This window comes from Budorcas taxicolor, chromosome 8 (assembly GCF_023091745.1).
Source record: "Budorcas taxicolor isolate Tak-1 chromosome 8, Takin1.1, whole genome shotgun sequence".
NCBI lineage: Eukaryota > Metazoa > Chordata > Mammalia > Artiodactyla > Bovidae > Budorcas > Budorcas taxicolor.
In genome coordinates this window covers 115,953,489-115,981,031 of record NC_068917.1, presented here as the reverse complement: position 1 = coordinate 115,981,031, position 27,543 = coordinate 115,953,489, and positions in this window count along the sequence as shown.

The following is a 27,543-nucleotide window of genomic DNA, read 5'->3' as shown; positions in this document are numbered from 1 at the left end:
GTTGGGACTCTAGTCTACGGATCTGTGTGTGTGTGTGTGTGTGCTCAATCGTGTCTGAGTCTTGCAACCCCACGGACTATAGCCCTCCAGGCTCCTCTGCCCCTGGAATTTTTCAGACAATATTGCTGGAGTGGACTGCCATTTCATACCCTTGGATGAGTTCAGTTCAGTTCAGTCGCTCAGTCATGTCCAGGTCTTTGCGACCGCACGGTCTGCAGCACACCAGGCTTCCCTGTCCTTCCTCAACTCCCGGAGCTCACTCAAACTCATGTCCATTGAGTCAGTGATGACATCCAACCGTCTCATCCTCTGTCGTCCCCTTCTCCACCTGCCTTCAACCTTTCCCAGCATCAGGGTCTTATCCAATGAGTCAGTCCTTCGCACCAGGTGGCCAAAGTATTGGAGCTTCAGCTTCAGCATCAGTCCTTCCAATGAACACCCAGGGCTGATCTCCTTAGGATGGACTGGTTGGATCTCCTTGCAGTCCAAGGGACTCTCAAGAGGCTTCTCCAACACCACGGTTCAAAAGCATCAATTCTTTGGTGCTCAGCTTTCATTATGGTCCAACTCTCACATCCATACAGGACCACTGGAAAAACCATAGCTTTGACTAGACGGACTTTTGCTGGCAAAGTAATGTCTCTGCTTTTTAAAATGCTGTCTAGGTTGGTCATAGCTTTCCTTCCAAGGAGCAAGCATCTTTTAATTTCATGGCTGCAGTCACCACCTGCAGGGATTTTGGGGCCCAAGAAAATAAAGTCTGCCACTGATTCCATTGTTTCCCCATCTATTTGCCATGAAGTGATGGGACCAGATGCCATATCTTCATTTTTTGAAAGCTGAGCTTTAAGCCAACTTTTTCACTCTCGTCTTTCACTTTTATCACGAGACTCTTCAGTCCCTCTTCACTTTCTGCCGTAAGCGTGCCGTCATCTGCCTATCTGAGGTTGTTGGCACTTCATACATTAGGGGATCTTACTGACTGAGGGTTGGAACCTGCCCTTCTTGTGTCTCTTGCATTGGCAGGCGGGTTCTCTACTGCTAACACCACCTGGGAAGCCCTGAACTGGAGACGGGAGGGGACACAGTTCCGCCCGTAACAGGAATCACCGTGGTCCACGTTCCAGGTCTGTGGCTGAAGCGTCTTTTTGTGTCTGAGTCTGCTTGGTGAGCAGGTCTATGTTCAGGTGGCTTCAGCACTTACTGGCAGTCTCTTAATATCTCGGTTTTCTGTTCCTGGGCTCGTCACTTGGTTGGAGTCCCTCCCTGAGGAGGGGTCCTTGAGGGGAACTGCTCTGAACTCTGCTGTTCTGCTTATTAGATGAAATGCACCTTGATCATTAAAAAACCATGAAAAATACGTTCTCCCTCAGGTACCATGAGCCTTATTCCATTATGTTTTGACGTTTCATGTTTAAGAGAAAAAGATATTTTGGTTGCTAAGGATGCGAATTACCACTTGCCCTGTTGCTAATAGGATTTAGTTTTTTTCTTTATTCTTGTCCACGCAACTGTATCTGTTGCCACTGTTTGTTTATTCAGGAAAGAGTTCGTTTATGCACGAATGACTGCATAGCCTAGCTTTCAGCTCAGGAAAACTGTCCCACGTTTTCTCCTAGGTTTTTCCATGTTTCTGGCAGCTTTCTCTGTATCATTAACAATCCTTATGAAGACCCTCCATTTTCTGTTCTCCACAAACACCCGTTCCGTTCTCACGGCTTTCTCCCGTTACTGTACGTTCTGCAGCGGCCTCAGTTTCCCCTTCATGCCTCTGCATCTCCGATGACTGTTCGAGTCCTGCTGGCAGGCCCTGTGTGCACCGACCAGGACTCTTGTCCGCCTGCTTACGGAGCTTCCCCTGCGACAGCGCCTCATCACCCCCGCCCCCCAGCCTGAAGAGCTGATTCCCCTCCTGCGGTTCTTCTGAAGAGTCCCAAAGCCCAAGGGCAGGAAGCAGCCGGCACCGCAAACGTGGCAGCGTGGCACTTCTCTGGAGGGCGCCTCATCTGACCGCTAATTCAGGGGATTCCGGGACAGCCTCTGGGTCTCTTTCCTCTCTCTAGGAGAGGGCGCCCTTGGTCATGTGACCCCAAGCCTGGGGTCTTCACGCTGGCCCTCCAGCATGGAGGGGGTGGTCAGGCAGTCTTCTCCCTTCACCTCCGGCTCTGTGGGCGGAAGGGAGGTGCAGGGGGTGGGCGGAGAGGGACCACGGCTGCCTTTAGGTCACCCCTCAAACTTCAATCCTGCTTTTCCTCACCGCGTCTGTCCACCGCCTTCCTAACTTGCCTGGGAAACTTGGGGAGGAAAGGAAAATTAGATTCTGTCAAGTTCTTATTTACATTTAGGACTACACATCGGTGGTGATTATTTCCCAAATGTCAGTTCATATGACATTGAGCTTAAGCCCTTGAGATATGTTAGTAGACAGAGATTTTAGTATGTAGGAACTGTGACTTTTTTAATTTCTAAAGGATGAAGGAAAGACTTCCATTAAATTTCAGTGAAAATTTAGAAGTGTAAGATTTGGGGCTTATTACACAATCTAGAAAGATCACGTGAATTTCCAGGTCATGTGGGTAATTTTGACTGGCTGTGTGACATTTGGTACATGTATTGGCCTCTCTGATTAGATCTCAGATGCAGGCTGGTGCAGTTGACTTAGTTCATCTCCCTGGGAGATCGATTCTGGAGCCCTTCCAGCTGACAGTCTGCAAGGGTGAACAGTCTTCTTGCTGGTCCTGTACAGTGCTCACGTCTGTGGTCTGTGAGGGTGAGCTGGGGGCTTCTTTCCCACCCCGTGGGTCCTGCGGCTTTTCCACGCATGCTGGGGATCTCTGCCCATGAGCACTTTCCCTCCCCCTGTGGCTAACCCACAGGTCCTTTGGGTCCTGCGGTTATTCCCCTCCACCCCGACTCAGGGACTATTTGGCACCGACTGGGGACATTCTGATTGTCATGTCTGGTGGAGGACACTGTCACCCTAGGGGGAGACAGCAGGCATGCTGCTCCGGCATGGACGCAGAGTGGTCCCGCGATCAAGACTCGAAGTCCGAAGCCAGCAGTGCAAGGTCGGACAATGTGATGTTGTGATGGATGCTGATAAACTGTGACGTGGTTCTTTCTGCCTTTCATGAGTCGAGTGTCTGTTATTTTCCTGAACAACCGATGTCTTTGAATTTATCCTTGATGTAGCTACAAAGCTTCAGTAGGCCTGGAGACCTTTTCAATTTTTTAAAGTACATATATTTTTTGGTCTACAAATGCTCAAAGTACATATAATAAAAGCACTTTTGTTCTTCAAAAAATAACGCTGTATTTGTTCCAAAAGCCAAATACTGCGCTTGAAAGAGACTTGAAATCCATATGGTCCACATGGAAAGGGGGGGAAAATGCTCTTTCATGAATATTTGTGAGCTTGGGACATTACCAATATCATATTTCAAATGACACTATCCCCAAGAATTTTAAGGAATAGCATGATTAGATTCATAGAGATTTTGAGTTGGAGTGAGTTTCAGGGATCATCCGGAATGTTGAGAGGTGCCAGGCTGTCTCCAGGTGCTTTGGCTGGGACGCTGGGGTCTGAAGAGGTGAGCCGTGAGCATCCTCGGAGCGGGTGGCCTGGCTGGCCAGCGGCCACCGGCGTCTACGTGGAGCTTCTGCCCTTGTCCTGCTGTAAGAACATCCCTACCTCTTCCAGAAACAACCCTCATTACCTTTTAGCTGAGCTGTGTGCTAAGTCGCTTCAGGCATGTCTGACTCTCTGCGACCCCATGGACTGTAGCCCACCAGGCTCCTCTGTCCATGGGATTCTCCAGCCAAGAATGCTGCAGTGGGTTGCTATGCCCTCCTCCAGGGGATCTTCCCAACCCAGGAATCGAACCTGGGTCTCCCTCATTGCAGGCACATTCCTTACAGTCTGATCCACCAGTAAAGCCCACAGCAAAGTACAGACATCAAAGATCTGATTGTTGAGAAAATGGGACCCCGTGTTCGACCCGGCTCGCGGAGCGGCTGCTGCTGTGAGCGCTTGCACCCTTTGCTCACCCCTGACGCTGCCGTCCCGAGAGCTGGGCCGTGTCACCGTCGCCGCGTGCGGGGCTCCGGCCGGTGGGGCTCCCAGTCTGCTGTGTGAGGAGCGCCCCAGAACCTCGTGGACCAGCGCCAGGGGCTCCGTTCCGCAGGCCTGGCTGCGCTCACGCGCTTCCCCGCGGGGCTTCCTGGCCGCTCTCTGAATCCTGGGGCTTCCTGGCTGCTCCCCGGCGGCGCCCTGGGCATGGGCGCCGGTGCGCCAAGAGCAGACGGTCCCTCCTGGGGGGGACGCCCCGGTGCACGGACACGGCGGGGGCGAGGCAGAGTTCCCGCGGTGAGGACGCCGGGGGCCGGGGGCAGGGGAGTGGGAGGTGGAGGGCGTCCTCCTGGGGAAGCCGCAGGGTCAGGGCGAGTCCCACGGAGCGGCTGCGAGCGAGGAGGGGTCCCGGCTTCGGGAGCACACAGTCAGCCGCCTGCAGGCGCCCTGTGTGCCCACGGGTGGGGCTGACTGCGGTGTGCAGAAGCACGGGCTTCCGGGGCGTGGTTGGGTTCAGACGCCCCTCGATGACCGCCAGCCAGCCCGTGGGGCGAGGATCGCTCCAGAGAAGGGGAGTCCTTCCCTCCGGGGTCCAGGGGCCCCCGCCCCACCAGCTGTGTTCTTCACCCGGTGTCACCTTCTCCATCAGCCTTGGTCCCTGTTCTTTAAGGTGCAACTCTCCATTACTGCAGAAGAAGGTATTTAGAAAAAGAGGGTACTCTTCCTAAATTTGCTTTTTGCAGCACACTAATTACCTATAATTCTACACGTTTCCTTCATTATTTTTCTCCTTCGCTAGAATTAATCTTCATGAAACTAGGATTTTCATTTGCCATTTTCCCTGGTAAGTCCAGTGCTTAGGAACTTAGACCATCTACCTTTCTATAAAAGAAGAATAAACTGAAGAGCTGTACAGAAGAGAGCTTCACGACCCAGATGACCACGATGGTGTGATCACTCACCTAGAGCCAGACATCCTGGAATGTGAAGCCAAGTGGGCCTTAGGGAGCATCACTACCAACAAAGCTAGTGGAGGTGAGGGCATTCCAGCTGAGCTATTTCAAATCCTGAAAGATGATGCTGTGACAGTGCTGCACTCAATATGCCAGCAAATTTGGAAAACTCAGCAGTGGCCACAGGACTGGAAAAGGTCAGTTTTCATTCCAATCCCAAAGAAAGGCAATGCCAAAGAATGCTCAAACTACCACACACTTGCACTCATCTCACACACTAGCAAAGTAATGCTCAAAATTCTCCAAGCCAGCCTTCAGCAATATGTGAACCGTGAACTTCCAGGTGTTCAAGCTGGATTTAGAAAAAGCAGAGAAACCAGACAGCAAATTACCAACATCCAATGGATCATCAAAAAAGCAAGAGAGTTCCAGAAAAACATCTAGTTTTGCTTTATTGACTATGCCAAAGCCTTCAACTGTGTGGATCACAACAAACTGTGGAAAATTCTTCAAGAGATGGGAATACCAGACCACATTACCTTCCTCCTGAGAAATCTGTATGCAGGTCAGGAAGCAACAGTTAGAACTGGACATGGAACAACAGACTGGTTCCAAATAGGGAAAGGAGTACATCAAAGCTCTATTTTGTAACCCTGCTTATTTAACTTACATGCAGAGTACATCATTTGACATGCCGGGCTAGATGAAGCACAAGCTGAAATCAAGATTGCTGGGAGAAATATCAATAACCTCAGATATGCAGATGACACCACCCTTATGGCAGAAAGTGAAGAGGAGCTAAAAAGCCTCTTGATGAAAGTGAAAGAGGAGAGTGAAAAATTTGGCTTAAAGCTCAACATTCAGAAAACGAAGATCATGGCATCCGGTCCAATCACTTCATGGCAAATAGATGGGGAAACAGTGGAAACACTGACAGCCTCTTTTTTGGGGGGGGCTCCAAAATCATTGCAGATGGTGACTGCAGCCATGAAATTAAAAGATGCTTGCTCCTTGGAAGAAAAGCTGTGACCAAACCTAGACAGCATATTAAAAAGCAGAGACATTACTTTGTCAACAAAGGTCCATCTAGTCAAAGTTATGGTAGTCATGTATGGATGTGAGAGTTGGACCATAAAGAAGGCGGAGCGCTGAAGAACTGATGCTTTTGAACTGTGTTGGAGAAGAGTCTTGAGAGTCCCTTGGACTGCAAGGAGATCCAACCAGTCAATCCTACAGGAAATCAGTCCTGAATATTCATTGGAAGGACTGATGCTGAAGCTGAAACTCCAATACTTTGGCCACCTGATGTGAAGAACCAAGTCACTGGAAAAGACCCTGATGCTGAGAAAGACTGAAGGCGGGAGAAGGGGATGACAGACGATGAGATGGTTGGATGGCATCACTGAAGCGATGGACATGAGTTTGAGTAAACTCCAGGAGTTGGTGATGGACAGGGAAGCGTGGTGTGCTGCAGTCCATGGGGTCACAAAGAGTCAGACATGACTGGGGACTGAACTGAACTGGAAAGGATAAATTTCACAGGGCTCTTTGGAGCCTTAAAGATAATGCAAAAAATTCTACTATCAGGCATAGAGAAAGTATGCCAAAAATGAAAATCTTTTTGTTTTAATATAAAAATTAGTGTTTAAATGAAAAATATTAGTAATGCTTCCCTTGGAAATAACTTTTTTTAAAAATGAGGAGCTTCTGGGCAGTCTTTTGAACAAATTATGTTAGGAAAATTGGATATTTCTGTGCAAAAAAAATGAAGGAAGACCTTTACATGACACCGTATGCAAAAATTAACTCAAGATGGATCAAAGACCTTAATGTAACAGCCTAAATTACAAAACTCTTAAAAAAAACAAAAGGGCAAATCTTTATGACATTGGATTTGGCAATGATTTCTTGGATATGGCACCAAAAACAGAGACAGGAAAAGAAAACAGATAAACTTCATAAAAACGGAAAGCTTTTTTGCATCAAAACACTATCAATGGAGCATTAAAAAACCAGTTCTTACAATAGGGGCAGATGTTTCTGAATCATATATCTAATGAGCAGTTAGTGTCCAGAATATGTAAAGAATCTCTCAGCAACAGCGATAAAAGCAAATAAACTGATTTAAAAATGGGCAAAGGACTTGAGCTGATATAGGGAAATCCCGATCAAAGCTACAGTGAGAGATCTCTAGACTTCTGGTAAGATGGCTCCTACCAAACAAGCAGAAAATAGTAACTGCCAAGAAAGTAGAGAATTGGTGGGGATGAAAATAATGTAGCTGCTGTGGAGAGCAGCGTGGAGGCTCCTCAGAAACTGAGCCCCAGAGTTGGCATGTGATGCGGCCATTCTGCTTCTGGGGGTGCCCCGGGGGCTGGAGGCAGAGACCCGGCGGCGTCTGCACACGTGTTGGCAGCAGCATCGCTCGCAGGAGCCGAACGTCTGCCACGGGATAAACTCTGTGATACGCGGGTACGCTGGCGCACCTTCCGATTTGAGAAGGAAAGAGATCCTGCGACACAATAGCGTGGAAGAGCCGTAAGGACCTTAGGCTACGTGTAGAAAGTCAGACACAGGATGGCTAGATTGTGTGACTCCATTTATTTGAAGCGCATTGAGTGGTCACACCCAGAGGCAGAAAATTGAATGGTGGCTGTAAAGCAGCGGGGGCTTCAGGAGGAAGGGTGGGGCGTTGCTGTCTCACGGGGCGGAGTCTCAGTTTGAGAAGATGAGGGAGCTCTGGAGCGTGGGGTGGTGATGGCGCGAGAATGTGGCTGTGGCCGAGAAATGGTCAGCGTGCGGACCTTTGTGCTGTGTGTTTTTACCACGGTAAAAATGAAGACTCGTGACCGACGTGGCCAACGCGTTTAAAAGCACCTCAGCACTGCACCACACACAAGGTTCATAGTTGAGAAGTCGGGCCATAATGTGATATCAGAATTTTGGGCACTTTCCCCTGCATTTGCCTCTTGTAATTTTTTTCCTATAATATATTGACAAATGAAACACTTTAGAAAATTCGCCATTTGGAGGAAGTATACTTTGGATGTCCTAACACAAACTATTCGCTACATTAAAGAGAAAATCAGATACGATGAAGGGAGTGGGGGCATACAGCCGTTGAGATGCTCAGGGTGTTGTTGAATCTTCACACCCCCCTCCTATTTGGCCAAAAGGTCGAGAACCAGGGACCAAGAAGGATGAAAACCTGACCCACGGTAGAGACCCCTGGACACGGCGAGGATCTTCTGCTTTGTCTAACTTTTAGGGTTTTATATTTTATAATCTCCAAATGCAAACACTGAAGCCCATTCATTCATGGCCCATTCTCCTTTACTGACTTGGTTACGTAAATAAAGTTTACTCACTGCCTTCAGCGTGCCAGGCACTGGGGAACAGGCCCGGACTGCCCCAGTTTCGCTGCACGTGGAGCTGGGACGAGCTTGTAAAGTTGCACACTGAGTGGCTGGCTCCCCCTCAGCAGTGTGACGCCGCTGGACACCTGCTCCTTCAGCCCTTCTAAACGAAGACAAAAGCCAGAAAGCAGTGGTGTCTCTGGACATCGGTGAAGGTAATGGCAGGTGTTTTTAATAGCACAAGATACTGACCTCAGATTCCAACAACCGTAATCTTGAAATGTGTTAGTCCAGGGGTGATTTAGCAAATCAATTCCTAATTTATTGGCAATTCTGGTCTTAAGATTTCCTTTGGGTTTCTTTCTTAAGGGAGTGAGAAGAGAGATTTTCATCATGATCGGGCTGTTAAGCGCCTTCTTTCTATCATATCAGTCTGCCACCAGCTCCTGTCCAAGGTTTACAAACGCTATTTTTCAAGCATGAATGGATAGAATTTGAGATTAGAGAGAGTGACTGACTCGCTGTTTTCTCAAATTTAGAACCTATCTAAGCTGTCAGGGAAGATGCTTAACACTGAACAGTGAGGATATTAGCAATGACATCTTAGAACCTGAAGAACACACTGGCCTCGAAACTGATGGGGAACACGCAGAGGACGGTCACAGGGGGCAGAAAGGGCTCACGGCTGCAAGGCTGCTTCTAAGCTGGTTCCAGAGGTGTGGGGAAAGCTGGGGCCAGAGTGCGGGGGTGCCCGGCTCACAGCGGAGCAGACCCTGATGGACACAGGATGCCCACAGTGGACGTCATGGGGTGAACACGCTTGAGTAAGAAACATGGGAGTCACACTGTGGCTATGTGGTTGGCCTGAAAGACGCCATCGGTGCCGGTGTGTTGGTTTTTATTTCATTGTTTCCTTTCATATTTTGGAGTCATTTTTTTCACCTTAATTGTGCATGGCCCCTGGGACAACCATGCCTGAACATGCCTGGGACAACCATGCCTGAACATGCCTGGGACAACTGATCTGAAGAAGAGGTTAGGTTGTCTGCAGGGTCCCGCGGTGACTGTCGTGTGGGGCCTGGACACGGTGTGTCAGCCCCTCTGGACACGGCTGGGACTCAGAGGGCTATTTGACATTTATGAGCTCCATCAATACCTTAGACATTGTAGCAAACATCATTCTGTGCCTGGATCAATGCGACTGCAATCTTAATTAAGGATGAGTCAGGCCACAAATAAGGGAGCCTCGTCGGCCGACAGCGAAAGAACCCAGCGTAACTCTCCACTGGCCTTCTAGGCCCCGAGAAGCCTGGAGAAGGTGCGGGGTCGCGAGTCCCCGGGGGGTCCCTCGGGGATCCGGGCAGAGGGCCTGGGCCCCCGGGGCCACTTCAGTCCCACACGGGGCTCATCATGTTGTTGCCGGTTCACTTCTAAACAGGAGATGCCGTCCAGAACCTCAGGCAGAGGCTGAGCCGCGGGGAGCCCGACCCTGTGGGGAAGGCAGAGTCCCTGGAGCTTGCCTCCTGTATGGGTCCCTGAGAACAAGGAAGCTTCCCCCCTCGACTTCTCTGTTGGGTACGGATGAAATTCAGGCTCTGGAAACTGTGTCTCATCTGCTGAGTGTGAACGGAGACTCGCACCAAAGGAGTTTTTTGATGGGAAGATGCTAGGAGTGAGCGGGAATCCAGGGCTGAGGAAGCACTGTGGGTGGTAGGCCCCAGAGCAACGCCTGTTTGAAATACTACATTTTATTTTATACAAAACTGATACTTCACGCCTCACATCACTGAGTAAAAGTGAGATTCTAAGAAGACATGACAAGCAGTCCTGTGATTTGGGTACCTAGCTGCGCTTTAACAACCGGCCCAGATCATGCAGGGCGGTGGGGGCACAGGCGCCAAGCTACAGGGGGAGACCAGGCTTACCTTTCAGCCCTGCTTCGTTCCCTCCCTTGCTGCGCATAGGCCTTCAGCGGCGGGCAAAGGCCTGAGCCTGCCTTAAAGGTGCGATCTGGCTAACACACTGGGCATCCCCGCGAGAGAAGGAGGAGATGGCGGATGGAGCTGGAGGCACACAGATGCCAGCATTCTTCTCTGATTTGCTTTCCCTTGTGAAATTCTACAGGCACGAGGCACTTGGCTGCCTATAATTTCCACGGATCTGATTTGCTAAGACGCCCTCATGTCATTTCATCCAAGGGAAAAAGACAGGAGGGTGCAACCTAGGCCAGCTTCTGCCCAGACTCACACTAACACAGAGAAGGTTGTCTGAGGCTTCCACGTGGGCTGGCCCACGTCACAGCAGGAGGAAATACTCTTAACAGCTGGGTGTTTAGCCCCCGGCTTGTAACAAGGCACATTTGCCCCACTGCCCCCTTTCTGCCTGTTCCCCTGCGGAAATCTGAAAATATTAGTATTAATTTTGTTTATTTCCCTCTTCCACTCGCCTCCTGTTTCTTCTTGCAGGTTAGATGTTGGTGCAGCACACTGCTGCAGAATAGGAGTAACCGCATTAATCCTGAGGAGGAGAAAGCTGCGCCCATGGTAACGGGAGGCCTGCAGTGATGTCACTCCTGGGGCTCCAGCTTCTTTCTGGCTCAGCCATGTGGAGGTCTCCACAGGCAGAGGGGCTGGAGCTCCCAGGTCACAACTGCCCATTAGGCCTGGTGGCGCCTGAGGTCACAGAACTGGCTCACAGGCACATTTTGCTCAGTTTCACAACACTGAAAAGTAAGCTAACTTTATTTTTACAAATCAGCGATGTTTCTATTAAATGCTAAACCTGAACAGCGGGCTGTTCTGGCCGCGCCGGCTCGCTTTGCTCATGGGCGTCTGAGAGCGAGCGGGGTCTCTCCCCGCTGTCCGCCTTGCAGCCAGGATCTCTGGGGGGCTCGGGCACCCAGGAAACCGAGCCTGAAAGCTGATGTCCAGGCGGTGGTGTCTAGTCCAGACCCTGGAGTCCAAGGTGCTTTGATCCGTGGAGAGACCGTACATCTACGAACCGTGTATATATGGTTTCCCAGGTTAAGATTCTATTTTCCTTTCCAGTTGGCCCATAGTCATTGGTGGGTGGGAGATGGATGGAGCGTGTTGAGCAGGCAGACGGGACCTCGGCTCGCTGTTCTCGGAAACCCCTGCCGTCAGGACCTTTTGCTCTGCCTCGAGTTCACCAGAAACAAAACACACAGCGAGATGGCAAACAGTGAGCTAAAGCTAGAGAGTGAAGTGCTTTAAAAGTTGAAAACTCATAAATGATTACACCAGGAATAGTCACAAATGGAAGTATTAACATGCATTTCAAAAATAAAAATAGGAATTAATAGTAACTTGAAAATAGGTATTTAGTGACTGACACACAGATGTAAAACACGAAAACAGAAAATGTTGAAATAATGTTGAAAGTAGAAAGTTGAATATTACAAAATTTACTTTTTTTCCATCAAAATGGTGAGTTTCAACCCAATACGTTACTATTACTGTGACAACGCTCATCAACAGCTGGAAAAACGCTCACGTTTGGTCTCTTCCCAGAAAGACCCTGCTCTTCCAGCGGCTGATTGGAGTATCGGAGTCTGATGGAGCTGGGGAGTCCCCTTCAGCTTCCTCTGGGAGAGGGGCTGCCCTGCCCCCAGCCCGCGTGCCCTGTGCCCACTCCCAGCTGCTGGGCCTCACGGGGCTGCCAGCCAGCAGCAGGTCCTGGGTTCAAGAAGACCTAAGTGCAGTTCTTCGAGCGTCTCCAAGCCTGGCGTCTGAGACTCATACTTCCCTCCTTCCACAACTGCTTGAGCCTCAGAGCATAACTTGGGAGTGTTGTTGCTGAAATGTGCTGGGCTTAGTCGCTCAGATGTGTCCAATTCTTTGCAAACCCATGGTCTGTGGCCCACCAGGCTCCTCTGTCCATGTGGACTCTCCAGGCAGGAATACTGGGGTGGGTTGTCATGCCCCCCTCCAGGGCATCTTCCCAACCCAGGGGTCGAACCCAGGTCTCCTGCATTGCAGGCGGATTCCCTATCGTCTGAGCCACCAGGGAAGCCCCAGAATCCCATGTGGGTTGTCTATGCTTCTCCAGGAGATTGTCCCAACCCAGGAACTGAACCGGGGGCTCCTGCGTTGCAGGCGGATTCTTCACCAGCTGAGCCATCGGGGAAGCTCCCTCTCTCTACGCTCTGCTCTTTAATTTCTCTACACGAATTCTCCTATCAGGGCAGTTTACAGATATCTAACCCTTAACATTGTTAGAAGAGACGCCACATCTGAATTTGCCACTAGGCAAAAAGTGCTCATTGAATGGACTTTAATGCATTGAGCTCATGCAGTGACTGCTCTCATTTTGTCACAAGAAAAACGCTATAACCAGCAAGAGTGTTCCTGACCTAGGGAGCAGCAGCCAGTGGGCCACCTTGGAACCTGACTTGCATAAGCGACAAGATACAGTGACCACAAAACCCGCTTCGCAGTGCACTCCATGCACACACTGACCGACCGGCTACACGCACAGTGGCCGTAACGGGCACTAAGCTATCCGCCAAGGGGAAAAGCAGGGCCAGAGCCTCGTCAGCAACGGCAACCGCAAGAGTGAAGCAGGAGCGCGGTCGCCCTAAAGGAACGTTAAGGCCCCTCCATCCTCATGCTCCATGAAAAGCGCTGCAAACATGGTGAACACAACCTAGACAATCAAATCTGGATGGGCAGCATACTCACACTAGCTTTAAAGACAAGACTGCTTTCATCACTTAGGTTTCTTAAGATTTCGAGAAGAATAAGGACACTACACGTAGAGATCAAGGGTTCAATCCCAAAAGAAGATGTAACAATTATAAGTATATATATGCACCCAACACAGGCTTCCCCCGTGGCTTAGTGGGTAAAGAACCCGCCTGCCAGTGCAGGGGACACAGGAGATTTGGGTTTGATCCCTGCATTGGGAAGATTGCCTGGAGCAGGCCGTGGAAACTCACCCCCGCATTCTCGCCTGGAGAATCCCATGGACAGAGGAACCTGGTAGGCCTCAGTCAATAGGGTTGCAAAGAGTGGGGCCCGACCGAAGTGACGGAGAGTGCACGCATGCACCCAACAAGGGAGCACTTCCACGTAAGGCCAGTGCTGACAACGATGAAGGCAGAAGATTCCTGTTAGGAGCTGTCAGGTCAAGGGTGAGCTGCAACAACAGAAACCCCAAACCACCAGGGATTACTCCCTCACAGGAAGGAGCCAGAAGGGGGCAGTCAAGTGCTAAGGGATGGCCCAGGGACCTGGGCTGCTTTTAGCTTCTCCGTTTCACCATTATTCTGCGTTGATTCCATCCTCAGTGTCACAACATGGCTGCTGGGGCTTAGGCAATTGCATCTGCCTCCCGTCAGGAGGAAGGGTGGTGGCAAATGGGCTTTACTTAGCTCCCTGTTGCCTAAGATGCCTTCTGGGCACGAACTCCTGATAACGTCCTTTTGTGAGCTCGGTGTTGGCTGAGAGGATTGCTCTTCCCAGCAACACAGGCAGCTGCCTAAGAGGGAAAGCGGAGCCCACTGCGGGGTGGCCAGTGCTGGCCACTGCCTCAGGCACTGCTCTCCTTGCCAGGAACTCCTCTCGTCTGCCCTCCCGCCATCAGCTCCCACCTGCCTTCTGTGCCTACGTGCTTCCTCCTCCCCCAGGCCCTGGGCTCAGATTACGGAGCTGCTAGAGACACAGGTTCCCGGTGGCCCTCCTCACCCCGCTGTCGGAGTCAGTGTTCATGTCAGTGACCGTGCTGGCTTCCAGAGGGTTCTCTGACTGCCGAACAGCCAGCCAGTCAGTACAGATTTCAATAAGCGAGTCTCCAATGGGATCATTTCAGTTTCGTATTTAGACAACCAATAGCAACTTTTTAAAATCCAGATAAAACTTATGGACCACAATGGTTATTTTTCACATTTCAAAGTAATGATCTGATGAATATTGCTTCACAGAGAACAGATGCACACTTCGCAATGGCAGTGAACCTGCACGGTACAATGCTGTTCCTAAGTCTCAGCTTTGGAGCGTCTTAGAAATGTCCTTTTGACTCTGTTCTAAGGCGGGATGAATGGATGCTGTGCACGGTCCTCAGGGCAGGTGTGGGGCCTCGTGGCGCCTGCTCGAGGGTCCCGGCCCCAGCTCCGAGGGACCATTTCCTGAGACTTCAGACTTAGGCCGCTGTTCACAGCACAGTGAAAGCACGCTAGATGGTTGACTGTGTAGGTTCGGGTTTGACTTTAATAGTTAACACAAGCTCTTTTGTCTTGTGAGCGAGGCGCAGCGGCAGGCAGCCACGCAGGCTTGGGTTCAGACCCTGGCCGAGCGGCCTTGCCACTCCCTGGCTGTGCGGCAGTGCAGCCGCCTGGTTTTCACGCCTGCCCTCCTCACTGGCAGTCAGGCGGGTGACCAGGAGGAGAGGGGGCCCCGGAGCCAAGATGGTCCGAGAGCGGAGGTCCGAGGCCCCGGTGTTTCCAGCGGGAAAAGCGCCTGGTGAGCTTTCCACTGTCCTTGAGAACGGGTCTGGAGGAGGTCGGGAGTGGCCCAGAGGCCACTCTTCCAAGCAAGCGTGGCGATCACGGAACCGTCTGGCTTTCAGTTGCCAGGACGCCGATGGTTTCCGGCTGAGCTCCTTGGGTGGGGGCGGCGCTGCTGCTGTGTGTGTGCGTGTGGCCTCAGGCGCGATGATTTTTGACAAGTGGCTTATTTGTCTTATTGCTCATTTCTGGGAGGAACATTGTTTGAATCTCTGGAAACCCCAGCCCTCCCCCTACCCCCTCAGAGTTTCTTCCCTTTGCGCAGTATTCTCATTTTCCTGGCGTTTAGGGGCGCTTCAACTACATTCAGCAGCTGCACTTAAAGGCCTGATCCCAAAGGCCACGCCAGCAGCTGGAGCGGGGCTGTTTACTTCACAGCGAAGCCCAGACGGCGTCGTGGACGCACAGAGCCGGGGAGAGGAGCGCCAGCCCTGAGTGTGAGGAGCGCCCGAGTCAGGGAAGGCGCTGCTCTGGGCTCAGCGGGGTCAGAGCTGAGGGACCACAAAGTGGCTGGCTCCTGCCGGGAGCCTCGGAGATGCGGCCGCCAGGTCGAGAAGGAGGCTCCCTGAGGTTGTGTGGGCGGGAGCTGGATGTCGGGGCTTCTCATCTCCCAGCCCTGGAGGCTACACTGGACCTGGAGACCCCAGGGCAGTCGGGGCAGGAGTCTCTGCGGGCTTTTCCTCACCGTGCCAAGAGAGCTGCTGGCTTCGGCCCGCAGGCAGGGGTTGGAGGACCGTCCTCGGAGAAGGCGTCCCGCGCAGGATGAGTGCAGCCGCAGCCTCGGGTGGGCTGGAACTGCTCAGACCCCCCGCCGCTAGGAAGCTCCCCATTCACAAGCTGCTCACGCGGTGTCCGACTGGCTTTATTTTCAAATAAGAGCAATTTCCCAAAGGAAATGGAAAGCCTGAAGGACAAGGACACATGAGAGGTTGAGAACGATCAATGGGCAGAGGAAGGAGGACCGAACGGGAGGCAGGAGGGCGCAGAGGGCAGCAGACGGGCCTGCAGCGGGCCAGGCTGTGGGCGCCGCGGCGCTGCGTCGTGGGTTAGGGCCACGGGCTTGCTCTCACTGTCAGACCAGCCTGTCTGCCTGCACATGGGGACGGGGAAAGCCTCAGAGACCACTCCAGGGCCGGCGCCGTCTTTCCAGGGCCCTTAGTCAGACTGTAACGCCCGTCCTCAGTGAGAGAAGAGGGCACACTGCATTCAGAAGGAAAAACGAGGCCACGAGGAAAGCGCTTAGGGAAGAGCTTCTAGACAAAGCGCAGAAGAGAGCAGAGACAGAAGCAGCAGGCGAGAGCGGGAAACAAGACTGGGAGGACTTTTCCAGAAAGTACAATAGCAAAGAAAGAAAGAATTTAGAAATTCAATTTAAAAAGAAAAGAGGTTTGACATTTAGATTCCTATATTGACTAGATGTTTGTGGCCCCTCAGAATTCATGTGTGGAAATCCTGACCCTAGTGTGACTGTGTCTGGAGGTGGGGCCCTTGCCAGGCAGCCAGGCCATGAGGCTGGAGCCTCGTGATGCGCCTGGTGCCCTGAGAAGGGGTGTAGGCCCAGGAGCCCCCGCATGCTCGCGGCTGCACTCAGACACACAGAAACCTCCATCTGCAACCAGGGGGAGGGTCCCCTAAACACGGACGGGTCTGCCAGCACCTGCCTCTCGGAGTTCCAGTGCCTAGAATTGCGAGAAAGGGGCCTCTGTCGTTCAGGCACCCAGTCTGTCGGTCTATCACGGCAGCCTGCTCTGGTTGACAACATCCGACTCACAGGACTTACAAAATAGAAAACAGAAATAAAGCATCAAAGGACTAACATAAGAAACATTTCTAAAACTTAAGGAAAGGAAATTCCAGGTTAAAAGAGTCCACTGGCTGTCCAGGTGACCCAAGAGGTAAAGATCCTGCCTGCCAGGGCGGGAGCCGCAGGGGACCGGGGTCTGATGCCTGGTGGGGAAGATCCCCTGGAGGAGGAAATGGCAACCCACTCCAGCGTTCTTGCCTGGGAAATCCCATGGACAGAGGAGCCTGGGGGGCTGCAGTCCACGGGGTCACAAGAGTCCAACACGATTGAGCATGCACGCACGCGCACACTGGCTGTTCAGGTCAAAAGATGAAACAGCCGCAACAGCAAGATGCATCCCTGCGAAGTTCCAGAAGCATTACGGGGAAACGATCTCAAAACACTTTCTTTACGATGTTGAGGGAAATTCCACGAAAAATTGCTAGTGTTGAAAGTGGTTACTTCTGAAAAGGCGTTCACTAGGGTAGGCAGAAATGATTCCGAGGAAAGCTGTTTTTCTGTACCAGCCCTGCTTTGAGCTTTTTCTGTTGACCATGCTTATATATCATTAAGATAAAAATAACCGGATGTTGAATTGTAAGAGTATTTGAGATTTGCTCACACAATCTCTGCTGTCTGAATGTGGGGATGAGAACATACAACCTTCAGACAGGACTCAGGTAATTCGGTGTCACTGTCATCTACCCAAGTGAGAGCCAGCTCGAGACGGTGCCCACGGGTGTGTCAGAGGTCTTCCCCCAACCCTCAGGGGCTTGTCTGTTAGAGTCCACATGTTCCGGGCACTTTCTGCGGCCGCCTGGGGGTCTCCGTCTTCCTACAGACCATGACCCGGTGCTGGAGGTGGCAATGGAGCTCCCGCCCGGGAAACACCATCGCGGGGCAGTGTGCGCCTCGGGCTCCATCTCAGGGTCAAGCCGAGACACCTGCTGAGACCTGCACTCAGCCTCTGTCCTTCACCCTCCCCCAGGCAGCTCGGGTGGACAGTTGGCCTTCAGAGAGTGCGGGGGGTGGACCACTCTGCCCCCAGACAGCACCCCCTCTCTGAGCAGGGCTCCCTGCTGCAGGGAGGCTGCATTTCCTGCTCCGTGTTGGACTCGGTCACTTCTGAACAGAACCTTCAGGAGTCAGATGGTGGTCCCCCCCTTTCTTGTTCCTCTCTCACGGAGCTGGTGACCACCATCCTTCAGAGCAAAGGCAGCGCTGAGCAGAGGGTCAGCCCGTGACACCCTGTGGGCACGAGGAACGTGTGGGATGCTCTGACCTGCTGCTTCTGCTGCCACGGTGACAAGCTAAGCTGACGGACGACGAGCCCACAGACGACCGCCGGGCGCCACACGCGGGCTTCCAGGGTCCTCAGAGCGAGACACACGTCAGGCTTTGGCTTTTTCAGAGTACTAACGGGGAAGCCATTGATGGAGGGTGAGCTGAGGTGCCTCAAAGTCAAGCTTATGTTTCTGGGTTAAGGAGGTCACTCTGACTGGATCATGGACATAGGGTTGGAATAGAGGGCAAAATGGTGCGGGGATCTTTTTTTTCTTTTCTAGAGGGTTCCTGAAAATATTTGCAAGAGGTGATGGTGGCTTGGAGGTGTAGGTGTAGAGAACAGGATGCTGTCCAGAGAGACCTGGGTATAAAACAGGCGGTGGGATAAAGACAGGGAGGCCGTGCCCTCCAGAGGCCCCACTCTGAGCCGCGGGCCTGAGTCCACGTCAGCATCCATGCCAAGAGTCACTCCTTGGAAAAGTACTCCTTTCCGTAGTATATTTGCTTAACGAAATGGAGAATCTTCTCCTCAGGGACACAGATTTGGATTGAGATGTTTGCTTTAATTATAAGCTTTGGTGCAAAGAGAATAGAATGTTTTCCTTCTTCAGGGTTGGTGTTCTCGCTTCGGTTGGTCAGCAGTCTCGGCTGGTTCTCTTCAGGGCGGTTTGCCTCTGTGGATTCCTCACAGATGGGCCTGAGGGCCATTTACAAGAGCGGTCACGTTTGGAAAACAAAGCTGCTATAGAAGGAAGGAAGACACCCTGTTTATACTGGACCATTAATACTTATATAGGCTGGTTCTGAGAGTTTGGAAAATGACGGCCTACCTGACATTTATTCTCTCTGAGCAGTAATTAATATTTTTCACACAGCTATCTGTTCTGCTGAGTGTGTTTTGAGGTTTGATTTAATTATAAAACCCTAACAAACCAAGTTGTGTCTTTTTCATGGTGAAGGACCACACATTCACTAAAGCTGAAGAAGAATCAGTTTACTGTGGATTCCGTCCAATATCATGAAGTTCTGTTGTCCAAGAACACAGTCTTGAAAGATGAGGTTAGATTTATTGCAGTTGTTTTGGCTGAGATTTCATTAAGTGAGAGAGCTCTCATAGTTTTCTTAGACCAAGCAAATTTTATTAGGCCTAAGTATTTTTAGGTAAATCCTTGGACTCTCTCCAATTTGTTGTATGTCCTAAAATCTTGGCGCTCTGAAGCTCTGTTTTCCTTTTTAAAGCTGTCTCTGATGTTATTCAAAGTAAAACCGTGTCTTGTTTCTCGTGTGTCTGAGGACAGGCAGGATGTGCACGGTGATAAGTGCAGGTTAAACAGAGAAGTCCCCATGAGCCCGAGCCTCCCCGCCGCGACACTGCCTCCCGGGTGCTGTGTTTCTGTGACCCGTTGTCAGGCTCACCAACGAGCTACCAGCACCCTCAGCAGCTACGGGGCATCTTCTCAGAGAACAAATGACATCAACTGTCCAGTGCTCGTGTGTGCAGCGGTCCCTCCCTTCTCTCTTGGACAAACCTTCACCTGGTGTTGGCGAAGTGATGGGCCCAGAGCCGAGCGTCAAGGCTCCAGCCACAAGCACCAGCTTCCAGCACAGGGTTCACAAAGCGTTTCTCTACGTTCCAAACAATGGTCTGCTTGGGGCTTAAGGGCAGCATGTGAAAAATCTCCATATCCTGTTTCCAGTCCCCTGAATCATAAACTCCCCAAGGGGGAAAAAAGATCTTTTCTAAAGAGATTGGTTTGCTTTCAAGCTTATAAAAACCAGCCAAGGAGCCCAAGCTAAGCTTAGACAACCAAAAATTAAGTGAAAACTTCATTTTTAAATTATTATCACTATTATTTTTAAAGCCATTTTTGAATGTACTTACACACTGTTACAAACAGAATAATAAGATTCCATTGTGATTATGAAAATAAGTCTGTTTGGGGCTCAGATTAAATGAAGAACTTCTGTAATGAATGTTTCCTTTTTTATCGCTTAAAAACCAAACGTGCGCATTCTGTATGGTCCCACGTATACGAGGAGTTTAGAGTCGTCAGCCTCGTCACGACAGGACAGCAGAGGCTGCAGCAGGCCCCAGGGCTGAGGGAGGGCCAGGGCGCCAGCGCTCAAGGGGGAGCGTCCCGCTGGAAGCGTTTACAAGAGGAGACTCCTTCTGGGGGTGGCGGCGTGAGCGTGCTTGATGCCGCTGGACTGGGCCCTCAGGACGGCCACGGCCCGGCCTGGGTCACGCGCACCTCACCACACACAGAAAGAGAGCAAAGCGAACACCCGACGCGTGTGACGTGTTGGAGTAATCGTGAACCTTACTCGTCATCTCAACCTGCTTGTCATTTATTTCTTTAATAAAAACACCTGTTCCCTTTATGGCATTTTCATGCATAGGAGACAGAGGAGACACAGATAGGCAATCAGGAGACATGGGTACTTTTACGAAGGGTGTGTTTCTGGTGTAGATACAGATTTACCTGTTGACATCTGCTTTCTCATAAACATTGCATTTTCTACCATACACTAAAACACAAAGAATGAAAAAAGACAGTGAAAAATGGCAACATTGGTCCCCCTCCTTCTTTTCTACTTTCACAAAAGAAATATCAAACTTTTATGGCAGCTGGACAACTGTGAAGAATCCTTCAGTCAGTTCAGTCAGTCACTCAGTCGTGTCTGACTCTTTGTGACCCCATGAATCACAGCACGCCAGGCCTCCCTGTCCATCACCATCTCCCGGAGTTCACTCAAACTCATGCCCATCGAGTCCATGATGCCATCCAGCCATCTCATCCTCTGTCATCCCCTTCTCCTCCTGCCCCCAATCCCTCCCAGCATCAGAGTCTTCTCCAATGAGTCAACTCTTCGTATCAGGTGGCCAAAGTACTGGAGTTTCAGCTTTAGCATCAGTCCTTCCAAAGAAATCCCAGGGCTGATCTCCTTTAGAATGGACTGGTTGGATCTCCTTGCAGTCCAAGGGACTCTCAAGAGTCTTCTCCAACACCACAGTTCAAAAGCATCAATTCTTCGGCGCTCAGCCTTCTTCACAGTCCAACTCTCACATCCATACATGACCACTGGAAAAACCATAGCCTTGACTAGATGGACCTTTGTTGGCAAAGTAATGTGTCTGCTTTTGAATATGCTGTCTAGGTTGGTCATAACTTCTCTTCCAAGGAGTAAGCGTCTTTTAATTTCATGGCTACAGTCACCATCTGCAGTGATTTTGGAACCCAAAAAGACAAAGTCTGACACTGTTTCCACTGTTTCCCCTTCTGTTTCCCATGAAGTGATGGGACCAGATGCCATGATCTTTGTTTTCTGAATGTTGAGCTTTAAGCCAACTTTTTCACTCTCCACTTTCACTTTCATTAAGAGGCTTTTTAGTTCCTCTTCACTTTCTGCCATAAGGGTGGTGTCATCTGCATATCTGAGGTTATTGATGTTTCTCCCGGCAATTTTGATTCCAGCTTGTGCTTCAACCAGCCCAGCATTTCTCATGATGTACTCTGCATATAAGTTAAATAAGCAGGGTGACAATATACAGCCTTGACGTACTCCTTTTCCTATTTGGAACCAGTCTGTTGTTCCATGTCCAGTTCTAACTGTTGCTTCCTGACCTGCATACAGGTTTCTCAAGAGGCAGGTCAGGTGGTCTGATATTCCCATCTCTTTCAGAATTTTCCACAGTTTATTGTGATCCACACAGTCAAAGGGTTTGACATAGTCAGTAAAGCAGAAACAGATATTTTTCTGGAACTCTCTTGCTTTTTCCATGATCCAGCAGATGTTGGCAATTTGATCTCTGGTTCCTCTGCCTTTTCTAAAACCAGCTTGAACATCTGGAAGAATCCTTAGGGTAGTAAAAACACAAAATGTCAATTTTTTTGAATCTCTCTAAACAGAAAGAGTCTAATCAGAACTTTGTTAGGGATAATCTGGTCATTTTATAAAGCAGGTTTTATACCCTCAGTGAATCCTAAGAATACAGGGTCTACACCGCTCGCTGGAGACAGCAGTGAATACGTTTTTAACAGCAAGAGCCGCCCAGCGTCTCCACCTGTAAACGCTCTGCTGTTCGTCCTTGTCCTTTGGCATAAAGGCCTTCAGCAGTGGAGCCCGGGAGGTCAGGTCCGCAGTGGAGCCCGGGAGGTCAGGTCCGCAGTGGAGCCCGGGAGGTCAGGTCCGCAGTGGAGCCCGGGAGGTCAGGTCAGCAGTGGAGCCCGGGAGGTCAGGTCAGCAGTGGAGCCCGGGAGGTCAGGTCCGCAGGTGGCAGAATGGGATGCTCTGTCCCCAGCAGCGCTGGTGAAGGCAGAGCCACAGCATCGAGTGGGCCCACCCCGGGCCCAGCTGTCTGCAGTTTCCTAGAAGTTCCGTTTCCCAAATTTGGTAATCCAGAGCCGGTGATTTCCTGTGATGAGGAGGACAGTGGTGATGGAACCTTCCTGATGCTGCCTCAGCTCACAGGTCCAGGTGACTTGTCCTGCAAATGTTCCACGTGGGGATTCCGTCCAAACCCAGCTAGGGGAAAGCAGGTCTTTCTGTCTTTTTCTCTTAAAGGGCATGGACGCAGAGCTCGGTGCTCAGCAGCGGCACTGTGCGCTGCGGGCACTTGGCCTCGGCAGGCAGGGCCTCTCTGTATCGGAAGTTTGCTACAGTGGAGGCTCATGGAGAGACTGCAACAGCGTGCACTGCTGGATGGGCTGAGACCCTCGGGGAAGCCCCTTTAAAGGCACTTAGCCTAGTGTCAGCAAAGGGGGAAGCCGAGTGGACCGAGGCCCCACTGGCAATCCCCACTAGCCCTGCTAACAAGTTTCCAGAGAGAGAGACGCTCAGGTTTTGTGACTAGATGAAGCTGCCAAGTGCTGGAGATGCATGCTCGGGGTACTGAGGGGCTGCGAACCATGCATCCCAACCAGCAGACCCCCTCAGAGGCTGTTACACTGACATTCAGTTACACACATGTGCATCTCAGCCACAGAAATGTCAACATCGATTTTTAACAGTTTCCTATAAATTATAAAATATAAATAAAAATGTAAGACAAAATCATTGACAATCATTAGTGGAATTCAGTGCTTCCAACGTCTCTGTGGCCTGAGCTCTGCCTTGCTTATGGGGCGTGAACTCCCAGGATACATCCTGCATGGTTAGAAGCTTCCGGAAACACCTCCGCGCAGCACAGATAACAGCCTGGGCCTGAGAGACTATGAAACCAGGAGTGTTTCTCATCAGCATCTTCAAACAGAAACTGAACGTGGTGGGAGACGAGCTGTTTCATCCTGGGCATCAGATGCCACCTTCGTCCACTGAACATTCTTTCCATGACATTTACAAGCCGATCAGGAACTGACGGTCGGATTTGACCCAAAGCCGTGTTACGGCCTGAAGTCTGTGTGCTTCCTGCTGCTCGCCGCTGCTTTCCAGAGTGGGGTGCGTATTAAAACACAGATAGGTGGCTTATTAGAGCTCTGATCAGGGCCTGAAACCCACCGGATGCGGGAAATACCAACCCTTAGGAGCTGGATGTGGGTGAGAGGCCCCAGCCGTAGCCCTGCAATAGCGTCAAGAAAAGGGATGAAAAATAGTTAAGAAAACCCAAGAGACTGTGCGATAAAGTGAAAGAGAAAGTCTCCAGGCAGCAGTGAGCGTGGGCAGAGATAGGACTAAATTGCAGGTATTTTGCTCCTATTAAGTCCTGACGAGGCAGCGATGGCTGAGGCGGCCTGACCTTGGGAGGAGATGACCAAGGCTGCTCTCTCTCCACCCGCCCTGGGCACACGGCCCCCGGGCACATGGCCCTGGGCCTGCTCGGCACTGAGACCTTGTCCCCAGGGCTTCCCTCAGTGCTGAGCCTGTGAGAGAAGAGGCCGACCCTGACCTGGCTTAACTTTTGTCTGTTTTTCCTCCTCAGCCTTTCTCCTCCCTGACAAAGTCTCTCCCTGTAACTCAATGCAGATTAAGATGCTCTTAGCATCTGACGAACACTGACTCCAAGTCTAACGTGTGAGACCGTACTCGGCCATTCTTTTTTTTTTTTTTAATAGTTTTTTATTTTTTTAATTTTAAAATCTTTAATTCTTACATGTGTTCCCAAACATGAACCCCCCTCCCACCTCCCTCCCCATCGGCCATTCTTATGAAAGACACTCGCACTTACCCTTTTGCTAATAAAATCGATGTCATTTGCCCTGCCTTAGAGCTGTCTCTTCAAGCACCTGAACTGAAGAGCAAAGTCAGGGCAGCACATAGCAGAGATGCTGTGAAAATGCCCACTTGAACATAGACTGTGTCTATCCTTTGAAAAAGTGAGGACAAAGTCATGACACCTGAAACAAAATAGTTAGAGCCAGGTTTTCTACAGAAGCAAGATTCTGCACTGGTGGGTCAGCAATGGAGAGTCCTGGCCAGCAACAGCTGGTGGCTGCCTGCAACCAGGGGCTCCTGCAGCGTCCACCCAGCGAGGCCAGACGCAGGACGGAGCCCCTGGGGACTAATCAGGGGACAGAGAGCCGGAGCCCAGGACAGGGGGTCCAGCAGCGCTTCATAAGGAGATAGACAGGTTCTGAGGCTGTGTGACCCTGCGTGGGTAAAGTCCTGTGTTTTGCTTGTGTTTTATTCTTCATTTCATGCAGGAATAGTAGAGAGGTTTTCAGGTGTAGAATTTGGACAGAATTGTTCTCATAGCAGATTATAATAAAATGTAATATGTTTTACAATAAAGTGTGATCATGATTTAAATGGAAGCAGTACATATAAGCAACATCCATAGATGTTCTTTGACTCCAGGCTGTTCTGAAACCTGGGGGTAAGAGGTGGCATGGGTGGGAAATAGTGAAGGGTCTGACTTTGAAGGGGCTTCTCTGGAGGCTCAGCAGTAAAGGACACACTTGCCGACGCAGAGGACACAAGTTCAATCCCGGGGTAAGGAACATCCCCTGGAGAAGAAAGTGGCAACCCACTCCAGTATTCTTGTCTGGAAAATCCCACAGACAGAAGACCCTGGCAGGCTGCAGTCCATGGGGTCGCAAAGATTCAGCCATGATTCAGTGATCAAACAACAACAAAAACAACTGACTCTGAAATGAGGAAACAGAATGTAAAAGAAAAGATCTTGGTGGTCAACGTTGAGGAGATTAATCCGTTAATCTTAACAAGCTACTCAAATTAAGTGGCATAAGTATCAGCTAAGGCGAGGTCCTCTTTTTGCTTTGTTTTCCTCTAGGTGCCTTCAGATCTGAGCTCCCCAAACATAAATATAGACAGTGAAGCTATAAGCCATGCCACGCACGGCAACCCGAGACAGGGGGCGCATAGTTAAGAGTTCCGACAAAATATGGTCCAGTGGAGAAGGAAATGGCAGCCCACTCCAGTATTCTTGCCTGAAGAATCTCATGCATTGTGTGAAAAGGCAAAAAGATATGACACCAGAAGATGAGGTGTCCCCACCCCACCCCTTGCAGGTTGGAAGGTGTCCAGTCTGCTACTGGGGCAGAGGACGATTACTACCACCTCCAGAAAGAACGAAGCGGCTGAGCCAGAGCAGGATGTGTCTGGTGGTGAAAGGAAAGCCCAGTGCTATAGAGATGCAATATAAGATATATTATATATATATATATATAGTGCAATATACCATATTATATTGCATAAGACCCCGGAATGTTAAGTAAAATGGAAGTGGTCAAGGAGGAGATGGCAAGATTGACCGTTGACATCTTAGCAATCAGTGAACTACAATGGACAGGAATGGGCAAGTTTAACTCAGATGACCATTATATTTACTACTGTGGGCAGGAATCCCTTAGAAGAAATGAAGCAGCCCTCATAGTCAACAAAAGAGCCCAAAATGTAGTACTTGGATGAAATTTCAAAAATAACAGAATAATTTGGTTTGTTTCCAAGGCAAACCGTTCAACATCACAGTAACCTAAGTCTGTGCTCCACCTACTGATGCTGAGGGAGTTGAAGCTGACCAGTTCTATGAAGATCTACAACACCTTCTAGAACTAACACCAAAATAACATGTCTTTTTCACCATAGGGAATTGGACTGCAAAAGTAAGAAGTCAAGAGCTACCTGAAATAACAGGTAAGTTTGGCTTTGGAGTACAAAATGAAGCAGGGCAAATGCTAACAGAGTTTTGTCAAAAGAACATGCTGGTCATAGCAAGCACGCTCTTCCAGCAACTCGAGAGATGACTCTGCACATGGGCATCACCAGATGGTCGATACAGAAATCAGACTGATCATATTCTTTGTTGTCAAAGGTGGAGAAGCCCTATACAGTCAGCAAAAACAAGACCTGGCTCAGATCATATACAGTCAGCAAAAACAAGACCTGGCTCAGATCATGAGCTCCTTATTGCATAATTTGGGCTTAAATTGAAGAAAGTAGGGGAAACCACTAGGCTATTCAGATATGACCTAAATCCTATCTCTCTTGATCACACAGTGGCTATGATGAATAGATTCAAAGGGTCAGATCTGATGGGGTGCCTGAAGAACCATGGACGGAGGTTTTTAACATTGTACGGGAGACAGTGGCCAAAACCATCCCAAAGAGAAAGAAATGCAGCAAGGCAAAGTGGTTGTCTGAGAAGGCTTTACAAACAACTGAGGAAAGAAGAGACGTGAAAGGCAAGGGAAAAAGGGAAAGATGTACCCATGTGAATGCAGAGTTCCAGAGAACAGCAAGGAGAGACAAGAAGGACTCAGATGGACAGAGCAAAGAAACAGGGGAAAACAACAATGGGAAAGCCTAGAGATCTCTTCGAGAAAACTGGAGATATCAAGGAAACACGTCATGCACGGATGGGCATGACAAAGGACAGAAACGGTATGGACCGAACAGAAACAAAAGAGATTAAGAAGAAGTGGCAAGAGTACACAGAGCTATACAAGAAAGGCCTTAACGACCCGATAACCACAATGGTGTGACCACTCACCTAAAATCGGACATCCTGGAGTGTGAAGTCAAGTGACCCTTAGGAAGCATCACTACGAACAAAGCTAGTGGAGGTGATGGAATTCCAATTGAGCTGTTTCAAATCCTAGAAGATGATGCTGTGAAAGTGCTGCACTCAATATGCCAGCAAACTTGGAAAACTCAGCAGTGGCCTCATGACTGGAAAAGGTCAATCTTCATTCCAATCCCAAAGAAGGGAAATGCCAAAGAATGCTCAAACTACTGCACAATTGCACTCATCTCACATGCTAGAAAGGTAATGCTCAAAATCTTTCAAGCTAGGCTTATGTGAACCAAGAACTTTCACATGTACAAGCTGGATTTAGAAAAGGCAGAGGAATCAGAGATCAAATTGCCAACATATGTTGGATCATAGAAAAAGCTAGAGAATTCCAGAAAAGCATCTACTTCTGCTTCATTGAGTATGTGAAAGCATTTGACTGTGTGGATTACAACAAAGTGTGGAAAATTCTTCAAGAGATGGGAGTACTAGGCCATCTTACTGTCTCCTGAGAGACCTGTATGCAGGTCAAGAAGCGACACTTAGAACCACACATGGAGCAAATTCAAAATTAGGAAAAGAGTACGTCAAGGCTGTATATTGT